Source organism: Triticum urartu, unplaced genomic scaffold, assembly GCF_003073215.2.
Source record: "Triticum urartu cultivar G1812 unplaced genomic scaffold, Tu2.1 TuUngrouped_contig_602, whole genome shotgun sequence".
NCBI classification, from domain to species: Eukaryota; Viridiplantae; Streptophyta; class Magnoliopsida; order Poales; family Poaceae; genus Triticum; species Triticum urartu.
The window spans coordinates 34,591-45,823 of NW_024116745.1; the positions used below are offsets into that span (position 1 = coordinate 34,591).

At 48.6% G+C, this 11,233-nt stretch overlaps 1 long non-coding RNA gene across 14 annotated transcripts; it reads left to right on the forward strand.

The window, feature by feature from the left end:
* The first annotated feature begins 3,909 nt into the window (after positions 1–3,909).
* LOC125530035 lies at positions 3,910–10,833 on the forward strand. 14 transcript variants are annotated; one of them, XR_007292817.1, is made up of 7 exons: positions 3,910–4,477; positions 4,571–4,596; positions 4,663–4,798; positions 5,209–5,322; positions 5,419–7,269; positions 7,526–7,678; positions 8,232–10,833. It is a non-coding gene; the product is annotated as an uncharacterized LOC125530035 (long non-coding RNA). The 14 variants fall into 14 exon arrangements; XR_007292825.1 differs by having other exon boundaries at positions 4,671–4,798; XR_007292823.1 differs by lacking the exon at positions 4,571–4,596 and having other exon boundaries at positions 8,232–8,371; positions 8,932–10,833.
* The last annotated feature ends 400 nt before the right edge of the window (positions 10,834–11,233 follow it).

Consider the following 11,233-nt stretch of genomic DNA (forward strand, 5'->3'; position numbering starts at 1 on the left):
ATTAGCACGCGGGAGAAACGGGCGGCGCGTCTATCCATTGCAAGGGTGGCATCCAAAACCAACGCATAAGAGCCGGGAGACAGCATCACCTCTGGGTGGTCGGCCCGGCTCCAGTTGATAGGTTTTTCTGACCAGTGCATGTGCTCGGCGGGGTTGGCAGCGACCATGCTGACTTCTTGGTGCTCTCGGCGTTTGCTGCGTCGGTCTTTGGGCTGGCTTGTAAAGATGACATAGGCGGCATGCTCGTTGGGGAACTCATCGTGCACGGCTCCGACTGCGGGCCGAGCGGTCGGTGGCTACGGAGCCGGAGGCGGCGGACCGGCAGGCGGGGGGGGGGCGAGCCCTTCGCCTTTGGAGATTCGGGTGAGCTAGTGGCACTTCCGGGTCGTGTGGTTGGACGGCTTCGCGCCGCTGTGGAATTTGCACGGGGCGTCGAGAGTCTGCTCGTAGGAGAAGGCCGGCTGCCAAGCCGGCTTGCCGTCCCTCTGCTTCTTGGGTGCGGGCCGCCCTTCGGGCTGCTCGTCTTCGATTGTGGCCACCTGCCGACTGGTGGAGGGCGGCACGGGGCCCTTGTGCTTGTGGTCGTTCTGGTGTGGGCGTCGGCTGGAGTCCCCAGCCGGCGTCTTGGGCGCCGGGTTGAGTACCTTCCCGGACGCGTCTACCCAGAGTTCGGTCTTCATTGAGGAGTCGGCGGTGGCGTACTTGTCCGCTATGACCAGAAGCTCGTCGAGGGTAGTCGGCTCGTCGCAGAGGAGTTTGTGCTTGAGGAGGGTGCCTTCTCGGCACCCGGCAGTGAAGTATTCTATGGCTTGCACCTCGTGCACCCCTTCGCAAGAGTTGCGGAGCTCGGCCCAACGCGTGAGGTAGTCGCGAGTGGACTCGGCGGGGCCTTGTACGCACAAGGAGAGCTATCTGGGCTTGGGAGCCCACTTGTAGGTGCTGGTGAAGTTGCAGACGAAGGCTTCTGTGAAGTCTAGCCAGCTGTTGATGCTGTATGGCTTGAGGCTGTTGAGCCAGGTCCGCGCCGTGCCCTGCAGCATGAGGGGCACGTACTTCACGGCAACGCGCCTGTTGCCGTTGGCTATGCTAACCGCCATGGAGTAGTCGATCAACCAATCTTCCGGCTTCACGGAGCCGTTGTACTTGGGCGTGTCTCTTGGGAGCGAGAACCCTTTGGGGAAAGGCTCGTCGCGGATGCGGGGGCCAAAGCAAGGCGGGCCGACATCGTCTTCTTCTTCCAGCGCCAGGGATCGCGCCAGGCGGTCGATCCGATGGCGGGTGTCGTTCTCGCCGACTCCTTCACGGCGACCTAGCCGTCCGCTGAGAGTCGAATGCGCAACAGGCGGTGGGGTGGGATATCTCTCTCCATGGGGCCGAGGCGGAGGCGGGTTGCCCCGCCACTCCACGGCCCGGGGGTGGCCTTCTGCGTCTCGCTCGATGGAGATTCGGGTTCGGTTTCGGCTGGCAGCCGGCTCTTTCTCGTGCTACGCGCGGGTTTTACCCGTAGTCGGCGTCCGGGACGTCGCGTCGTGATCTTGGCGCGGGGGAGGGCTTTCCGCGCAGGCGTCGGCTTCGTGCCGCTGCGCGGCTGCATCGATTAGCTGCTGGATGCGTCGGGTCATGTGGGGGAGTTCTTCGCCCCCCAGTCCATCTAGCTCGTCTACGGCCGCCTGGGCGGCGCGCAGGTTCTCGAGCGGAGTGGCGTAGACTGGGCGGTCGACTCCTAGCGTATCGGCGACGACAGCGCCACGCTGTCTGACAACGCCGGCCCGGCTGGGCCCGCCTGGGGGCGGCGTGCCAAAGGCAGCACGGTCGGCCTCGCGTCGGTGGGCCTCAGCGAGGCGTCTCATGGAAACCAACTTCCGGCCCTCCGTGAGGAGGGCGAGGCGGCGAGCCTCCAGTGCTTCAGTGTCGGCATCGGCCGGGAGGGGGATGGACAAGTCGTGGACCGCCGCGTGCGGGGCGTCGTGGGCGCTCTCGTCAGAAGCGCCGCCGTGGCCGATGACCATCACCTCGGTGGTGACAGCATCGTAGCCATCGGCCCGGGGAAGCGGGTCGTTGTAGATCGTGACGTCGGTGGGGAAAGTGTCGAGTGAGGCCGTGTCGGAGTCGACAGGCATCGGATCGGTGGAGCCAACCGACTCCAAGTCCACAGCAGGCTCGCCGGAGACGTGGAGCTGGCCGAGGAGGTTGACGAGGTGGTCGGTGCCCGCGTCGGAGACGAGTTCGTCGGAAATGAGGGTCTTGTCAAGGAGATCAGCGAGGCCGCTCGCCGCACAGACGTTGGTGACGCCTTGCAGCGCGTTGTGGCAAGCGCCATCGGGCGTGCCGGGCTGGCTACGCTCGCGGGGGAGGAAGAGGGTTCCCGTCCAGAACAGGTCTCCGGACGACGGTGCACCTGGCCCCACGGTGGGCGCCAAATGTCGGGTGGTAGGTGCGACATATGCCAACGGGTGGCTTATCATTGTGGGAGCCAGTAAGACGTCGCCGATGCCTGGAAACGGGATGAGGCGAAGACATGCACGCCGGCGAATCTTACCCAGCTTCGGGGCTCTCCGTGGAGATAACACCCCTACTCCTGCTCTGCGGGGTCTTCGCATGATCACTAGATGAACAAGTAGCTACACGATGCTCCTTGAGCTGTTCGGCGAGAGGAAGAAGAAGGGCACGACTCGCTCTCTTCTCCTCCCTATATGGTGTCTAAGACTAGCAGGGATCAACCCTTTGCATGGGTGTCCCGGGGGGTTTATATAGGCCTACCCCCGGGGGTACAATGGTAATCCGGCTGGGCGTGGGGCCCAGCCGTCTGTGTCTACACTCACCGGCTTCTGCGCTGACTGCTGGGGCCCGCCGGCTGGTGGGTCCCGCCGGCTGCTGGCTCCTTGGTCGACAGGCAGGCCTCATTGTCCAGGGCCTTGTCGGGGGCTGGTTACTATTGCTCAATCTTGGTGACGAGGGCTTCGCCGAGGTGGGCGTGGCTACAGTGCCGCCGTCCGGCGGGTGATCGCTGTAGCCTCACCGTGTCTTGTCTCCTTAATGGGGCGTCTCTTTCGAGGTAGGTGGCAAGCCGGCTGTGGGGAGCCGGCTCTATCTTGGGCCGACTGGGGGAGGCCTGGCCGCCTTCGGGTGTCTCTCTACCCGAAGGGGCCCACCGCCCATGGGCCGCCCTGGCAGCCCGTCGTGGATGGCATTAGGGTCAACGTGGCAACAGTGCCGCGCCGGATGGGTCATGGCCACCCGTACGGCGCACTGCGCCAGGCGTGCTCCGGGATTAGGGGGTGGCAGGCTTCACTGTAGCCACGCCCCGTCACATCGCCGTTATGTGGATGCAGACTTCGAGGGTACGATCTTGACCGCTTTATGGGAGCCGGCTTCTTGGAGTCGGCCTTCTCGCGGCCGGCTTCTCGGAGCCGGCCCTTCTGCGGCTTTCTTCATAAGGGCTGAAGTCGGGCCGCCTTCCGATAGACGGCCATGGGACAGCCGGCAAGGGGAAGGCGGCCCCGCATCTTGGATTCTTGAGGGCCGGATCGGCTCGTAATTTTTTCAAAAGGGCCAGGAGTGCCGGCTAGGCTACCTATGGTTATTTACTCCGAGATTTACCTTCATCAAGAGGGTCCGAATCTGGGTAAAACATCGTGTCCCCTGCCCCCTGTTACCATCCGGGCTAGACGCACAGATCGGGACCCCCTATCCGAGATCCGCCGGTATTGACACCGACACCCCTCCAGAAGGCTCCCCCGATTGGGCCTTCGTAGACCGTCGGATCTGGCTCTCGGACACGCCTGAGCTGTTGGATCTTCACGGCGATTAAATCAGTTTTCACCTCACAATCGTTTTTCACTGGGAAATGACGAGTGGGCTCATGTTGAAAGCTCGTTGGCTGGGTTCGTTATCACCGCGTGGAAAAGGTTTGGGCCAATACGCTCTGCGCGCCTCGCAGGCAATCCTGTCCTCGACTCGTCCCGCTCCCACATGAGCCGCCAGACAAACCCTAGCCTCTTTCCCCTCGATCCCCACACCCTCTCCTGCCTCCTCCATCTCTCTCCCCGCGTCACCATGGGAGCCCCGCCGACGCCTGCCATCCCTCCTCCCTCGTCTCCGTTCGAAGCCGAGGACCGGCTCACCCCACAGCTTTTCTCCACCTACGACCTAGGGTTGGGGAGGGAGGCCGGGTCTTCTCGGTGGGGTGGAGGAGCCGGGGATGGCCGGGAGGCCGACGGTGGGGGGAGCATCGAGGCCGGCGGATGGAGCAGCGAGGCCCGAGCTCTAGGCGTCGTACACATTGATGGATGGAGAAGAGGCCGGCGTGGGGCGCAAGGAGCAGCGGGGGGAGAACGGTGGGGCTTTCATCTCCTCTCTTCTAATCGCGACTCCTGTGACCTCGCCACCGGTGCTCGCTCGACTGGCGTATGGGGCGGCGGCCGGGACGTTGGCCCTCGGCCGAACTCGAAGCCGAGTCTAGCTGACAAGACTCGTGGTTGGTTTCTCCTACAATCTCCAGATCCCCTTTTGCTCATCCTCTTCCTCTCCTCATATCTTCCTCTGTTGTTTGTGTTCCTTCAATTTGCAGCGATTGTGTGAAGCAAATGTACATGGGTGAGTTATTTCTTCTTGTGTGATTCCATGTAGGTATACTGATTCCTTGATGCTCTGTTCATGAAGCTATGCAGGCCGGCGGTTAGTGTTGCAGCCTGCACACACGACAGGAGCAGCAGTCAGGTCCATGGACATTGCTTTGGGAGCAGCGGTCAAGCCACGGGGTACCATCAATTCAGAAAATAACTTTCCTTCTTGTGAGGTACAATTATCTGTTTATCCTGATTTAGGAAGAATGCAGCTTTTAACTCAAACTAAATATATTATGTAACCATGCTTCCTACATTTTGGTGGATTAGCACATCCGTATTTGTGTTATTAGGCTAGAAGATGGTGCAATACTTGACGAGAATGCTTTCTGCAATATATTTGTGTTATTAGGCTAGAAGGTGGTGCAATGCTAGACGAGAATGCTTTCTGCAATGATTTTATCAATTTATTCTGTAACCATGCTTCCTACATTTCGGTGGATCAGCACATCTGTATTTGTGTTATTAGGCTAGAAGATGGTGCAATACTAGACGAGAATGCTTTATGCAATGATTTTATCAATTTGGCTCATAGTATTGGTGCTTACTTATACGAGGATCTGGTTTGCATTCTCTCTCTTAGATATCAAACAATACATTTCCTACAAATCCGAGATTCAGGCAGCCTTGTTGATGTACAAAGAATTGGTGCATTTTGTCGGAAGATGACGAACTATTTCTTCACTCACATGGCCAGGTACATGCAAATCTTTATGTTTTTCAAGATTGCTGGGTCTGTAGTCTGTACATGGGCTACATTCATTTTCTCATATGTGTTTCTACTGGTTTGCAGCAGCTACCTATTGGCCTTTTTTGACGTACCTTTATTAACATGTTATCAGGTATACGATCACTTTTAGAGCATGTTATCACATACCACATGGTTTAGTGAGACATACCAATATCATTATAAATCTCTGGTTTACTATCGAATTCTTGAATTTTTATTTGAGATCCTTTTGTTCATCTCCTCCAATTGTTGTCTGAAAATAGTCTTGTTTTACCCACATCATTTCTATAAACCAAGTAGCCTTTGGAGGATGTAGCAAACCTTCATGTCTGCAGTCTGTCATCCTTGAACAAGACTAATTGGAAATTGTCTGATATTGAACTTTTGAAGTACGAAATTTATGCTTTCGTTACCTACTTAGCTATGTTACACGCCATTCATTCATTTGCTATGTGATCTTGATCTGTGCTTTGCATTCTTACTTGATTGGTTATTCCCAGATTGATCTCAATGTTTTGAATGCTCAAGTCAATCATGATACTTAAAATCGTCTCTTAACTTATTGCATTCACTGCTGAAATTTTCACACTCCCTGTCATTATTGTGTACAGTGAATCTTGCATCTTTTGAATTGTTGAAACAAACTTATGCTTAATTATGGGGCATCCAATGCAAGCCCCAGCCACGGGATGTCAGTTCCGCACCGCTGCCAGCGACCGCCGTTCTGTTGCCTTGGATTCGGGTGTGGCGTTGGCTGGGAACCGTATGGTGTTTGTCTGACGCGCTGTCCGCATCGTGGGGGTTTGGTCGGTTGACTCCAGGTATGAGCAGCTCCTGAGCTTGATGGCTGGATGTATCATGGTCATGTTGCTTGGTGTGCAGAGGCAACCTCATTTTTGGACCAAAAAGAGGGGCGATGACGATGACGACTGGCTGAAACAATCATGTCTTGAGCAATCAAGACAGCCTTGGCTTGTGGGACTAAACAAAGCTGAAAAAGTCGGTGTCACCGTTGGAGTTGCCCTTAGAGCCTACCCTAACCTCTGTTGTAACCTGCTCAATTTTATTGCCGATGTTGGATGATCTGTGCCTTGGACGGTTGTTCTGATGAGTGATACTCTGGGACTAGGTCTATTTCAACACACACGAACCCATTGACCTCCCATGTTCCTGGGGAGCGTTGCATGTCGGAAAAGTTAGGGTTTGTGTCACACAAAGTTCTGCATTGACACTTAGAAAGTAAGTGAAAAGTGATATGCCATTTTTTGAGGCTATCTACAATCCCGTTAAAAGGCAACTGCTAAACACCGAAGGGCAATGGAACTCAATTTGTCGGTATCGCAGTTTGATAAATTATATTAGTGGTATTTCTTGGATTTATATAAGAAAAACAAAAATAGCTACCTTTGTGTGAATTACAATGCTATGATCAATTCTTTGTATCAGACATGAATGGACAGATTCAAGATTTCCTTTCACCTAGGCTTGGTTAGTTGGCCACTTCAATTCCCACTTCCTGTCATGTAATCTTTATGTCGATACTTTGACATTACATACAGAATATGATGCAATATGTAGAAGTTACTAATGGTCAAAAATTTACTATTCACATTATGTAGAAGTTGCATAAGGCAGAACAAGAATAAGAACATTTGTCAGTTTTTTCATTTGCAGGTTCAGCAGCGGGCAATGCTCAAGATAGAGTTGGGCGCACATCATATATATACATATGTTGTCGTGTCTTAATAAATGGAGATGAGCAGAAGTAGAGATGAAATAGGCTGTTCTGTTGCTTCTGTGACCGGCGAGTGTTCATTGCATGCCTGTGTGTCGTTGTGCTCTGATTGGTTGTTTTTTGTGTATTTTCGCAGGTTGCACGAGCTCTGCTGTAGCTGCGTCGTTCGACTCATCAAGGTTTTCTTCTTTCCTTTCTACTACATGTGTGTGTGTTTTACTTTCAGTATCTTCTGTGTCATGCTGTCTGCCTTGGTGATCTTTTAAATATCTGTATGTCGCGCTGATCGTGTAAATGTTCCCGATATGGTTGCGGCTTCTTTATTTATGTTGGACTGTTCTGTGAATTGCCACCATGACACTTGTTGAAAATAGTGTTGTCGAGTGATAATCATTCTTGGCAGTGATTCTTGTTGTGGATGGGATATTGATGCAGATATACCACGAAGGGAAGATCTGCCTCACTGTGCACTTCAGGGGCGCATACACTAGCGATGGTACAGGATTGGCTTCCTGGTGGAATCAGGTGCGCGTCGTCCATGGTGGCCTGTCGTGGGTGTTGGTGGGCGGCTGGAGGCGGCTGTAGCAGGTCGATTTATCTGACTACTGAAAATGAGCTTCAGAATATCTGTAGAACGTAGCCCACTTCCAGCCAAATATCAATTATGATAATTCCACCATGTACCATGATCATTTGAACAGTCTTGCTTAAGTTTATGTTAGCCCTGTATGCTAATTTGAGGAGATTGTTAACTTTAAGGTGCGAACATTTATAAAATGATAATTGTACCTTTTTTGGGATTTTGTGATTCCTATGGAATTAAGAGGTCATCTATTGCCCTATCCCTATTTGTAATTTCAAATAGTTATTTTTGGGTGCACTTCTGTTTTAGAAATGAATCAGTAGCCAATTATGCTTGATGTTTCAAGCAGAACTAGAATTGGTAAACAACTATCTGTGAAGCATATATGGAGGCGGGAGTCTGGTTTGTTTTTTTGCTATGTGCCTATTTGCTTAAGAAAATACTTGACTAGAGAGCAGATTCCAAATGGAGCTGCATTTTCATGCGTCAGGTCTATTTTTTATTTGCAATGTTGCACCCTCTTTTCATTTCTTGTGAATATTTTTTTTGTTTGATCAGTACTGCACCTGGTTATCTACAGAGGAAGGCAAGGATAACTAGATTAAACATTTCACAAGACCCTCCCAATTACAGGCACAAACTCCTTTCAAGATATTACAAGTGTGGTTGATTATGGGAGATTGTCAGATGAAAAGAAGGTATATCCTTTATATTTATCTAGATGTTTAATTAGCTGCACAACCATACGTGATTCTATAAGGAAACTATTTATCCTGATGATCTTGATATCCAGTCATGTATTACAGTATTAGTATAGGCTGTAATTTTTGGCTAGGAATCTATATATACAAAACCTAAACTGAAGACTCAATATAGCACATATACTTGGCCAGTTATCCTAAGAATATTAATCCACCTGGACTTTTAACTTGACTTCCAAAGAAGTTCTTAACGATCAAGCATTTTTGAGTTTTTAGTAAATTGAAATGATGTTGCACTTTGACAATACTATTCTGATTTTGCAAGTTAATAGAAATCCTTCAATTTCATATCACTATTTTAATCGCATATTTGGATGATTGCGACATTATCTCTTCTCGGAATTCCGCTTGCATGTTTCCAGTTGAGACAATAACTGAGTTTGATAAGTAACCACTATATTATTTTCTATGTGTACACATGTTGTCGCTCTGCTTGAGTCATCCATCTCCACATTACGAGCCCGAGACTTCCATCACAACAATCTATATGTATCCAGGTAGTGTCCAATATGTACACACAGGCTCCTCTCACAGGTCGACTAAGCTGATTGTAACTGAATGTGTGTGTGTGGCCGTGAAGCAGACTTTATCTTGGTCTGAGTATCAGTTCCCTTCAATGGTACAATTTTGGATACTATTTTCTTCTAGATGTATAGGTTTCTGCTGGTCCCATTGGCTGCTACATTTTAGTGATACGATAGCTCAATGTCATGCTCACCAATTGTTCTGTAAAAATGAAAAATCGACTTGACTGTATTTTGTACCTGTTTTAGTAATTACATGATGTGATTAGTTTCATTCTAGATATGGAAATATTCTAAGGATTAAGCTTTTTGAGACGTTAAGGTATCTGATGATTAATTAGCCTTTGTAAGATTTATGCACTCATGTCATACAACCTAGATAATTCTCCTTGGATCTCCATAATTTCTAACTGAATATAGATGTATACTGACAGTAAATCCCGTTTTAGTAATTAGTTGGATATAAGTGATAATTCTTTGACATGTTTTTATGAAATGTCTGCTTAAATCAGCGTTAGATGCTCCCATAATCGATTACTTTTTGGATATGAATTATTACTATAAGAAGTATATTGGTTCTCCGGTGTTTTCATTTCTTACAATAAACAAATTATATTGTTTTCCACTAATCATTTCTCATGTAGTTTTACTCTGCAGTATGTATCTTTTGCTTCATAACTCATCTGTTCACAAGATTGATGCCTAGAAATTTCAGCCTTCCGTGCTAAATGCCGTCTGCTCATTTGTAACGGCATAGAGATAGGAACGAGCAATTCATCCTAAGTTTGAGAAAGTGGTGGACAAAAGAGAACTGGACTATTGTTGCTGAGCGCTAGCTCTGGCCGCATGATCATCTATATGTATAGTTTTCAACAGTAAATGCATCCTGATTGGTATAGCACAAATGGAAATCTTACTTTCTTCTAAACTCTTAATTTCAAGATGAACTGGAGAGGGGAATTTGTACTAAGTTTGGAATCTATCACAGTAAGTGTGTATTTGCGGTATTGATGTACAGTTATTAAGAAAGTTACATTTTTCAGCTATTGTGCTACTGAGAAGGAAGCATGGTTGTGAATTGCTCTGGCTGGAGTTGAATGTCTTTGTGACTGAATACTAGAGACGCTGACTTGCAGCCACTCTTTACAGTCCTACCACGTAGCTTTTATCTCTCACCTTCCGTTATTTTCATGTTAACACTGCCATTGGGGCAAATCTATATTGCTTATTGATCGGGTCTAGCTATAGGTAGAATTCCATGTTTCCTACACTGTATTATACCCATTACTAATTGAATGTTGATTCTGACAATCATAAGACATCCACCATAGTCGTGGCAACTCGAAAAACGTAAGCTGGAGAAATATCAAAATCACACGAAACCTCCCCTTTGCTAATACCATAAGGGTTCGATTGAGGCTCTCTGTTAACAGCGCTTTGGTAAAAGTAAGCGTGTGGACGATGTTATAGTGAGCTACCATCACTTCTCATTACTGACTGTAATCAATATATATGTGTTTATGCCATAAAAGATGGATATTTGTCGAAGCCATTGTGGTGTCATGTAATTACTTGCAGATCAACTATATAGTTTTGTTTGGATTGTAAAGTGGAAACGATAAAACCCTACAACTCATGTGTGATTGTCATTTGATTATTTACTTCCTCAAGTAGTATGGATATGGTGCTGCCAGGATATGAAGTATATTCATGAAGTTGTATAAACCACGTTCTACGATTCACTTCTGTTATGCATATTTACTTTCCAGTTTTAGGACTGAAATCCATCCATTGTAATGAATTTGGTTGTATGGGCATTACCTATTTGACTTAGGCTTGCTTCATCACATATAGACTGCTTTTCTTTTCCCCACTGCTTGTATGGCCTAAAACTATCATGTATATGAGGCAAGCTATTAGCAATGTTTCACATTTTCTTACTTGCAATACCGTGCTTGCCTATTCAGGTGTTCCAAGACCCAAATCATCGGAAAAACAACACATATAACACTTTTTCCTTTTGAATTTTGGTTACCCTTATACAAGCCCCCGTTCATTTTGTTTATATAGTGGTTAGAATAGTAACCATATGTGCTTGCTCAACACTGATAAATGGAATATTTTCAAAGCACGTATGGTGTGTTCGCAATTTGGCGCAACGGGAGATTACTGAAATTTTTTTCAACATGACATGGTCTTGAAATGGGACTACTATCAAATTAAAATGTGTAGGTATATCTCATTGTAGATGACAAGTCTCTATTTTTATTAAAGG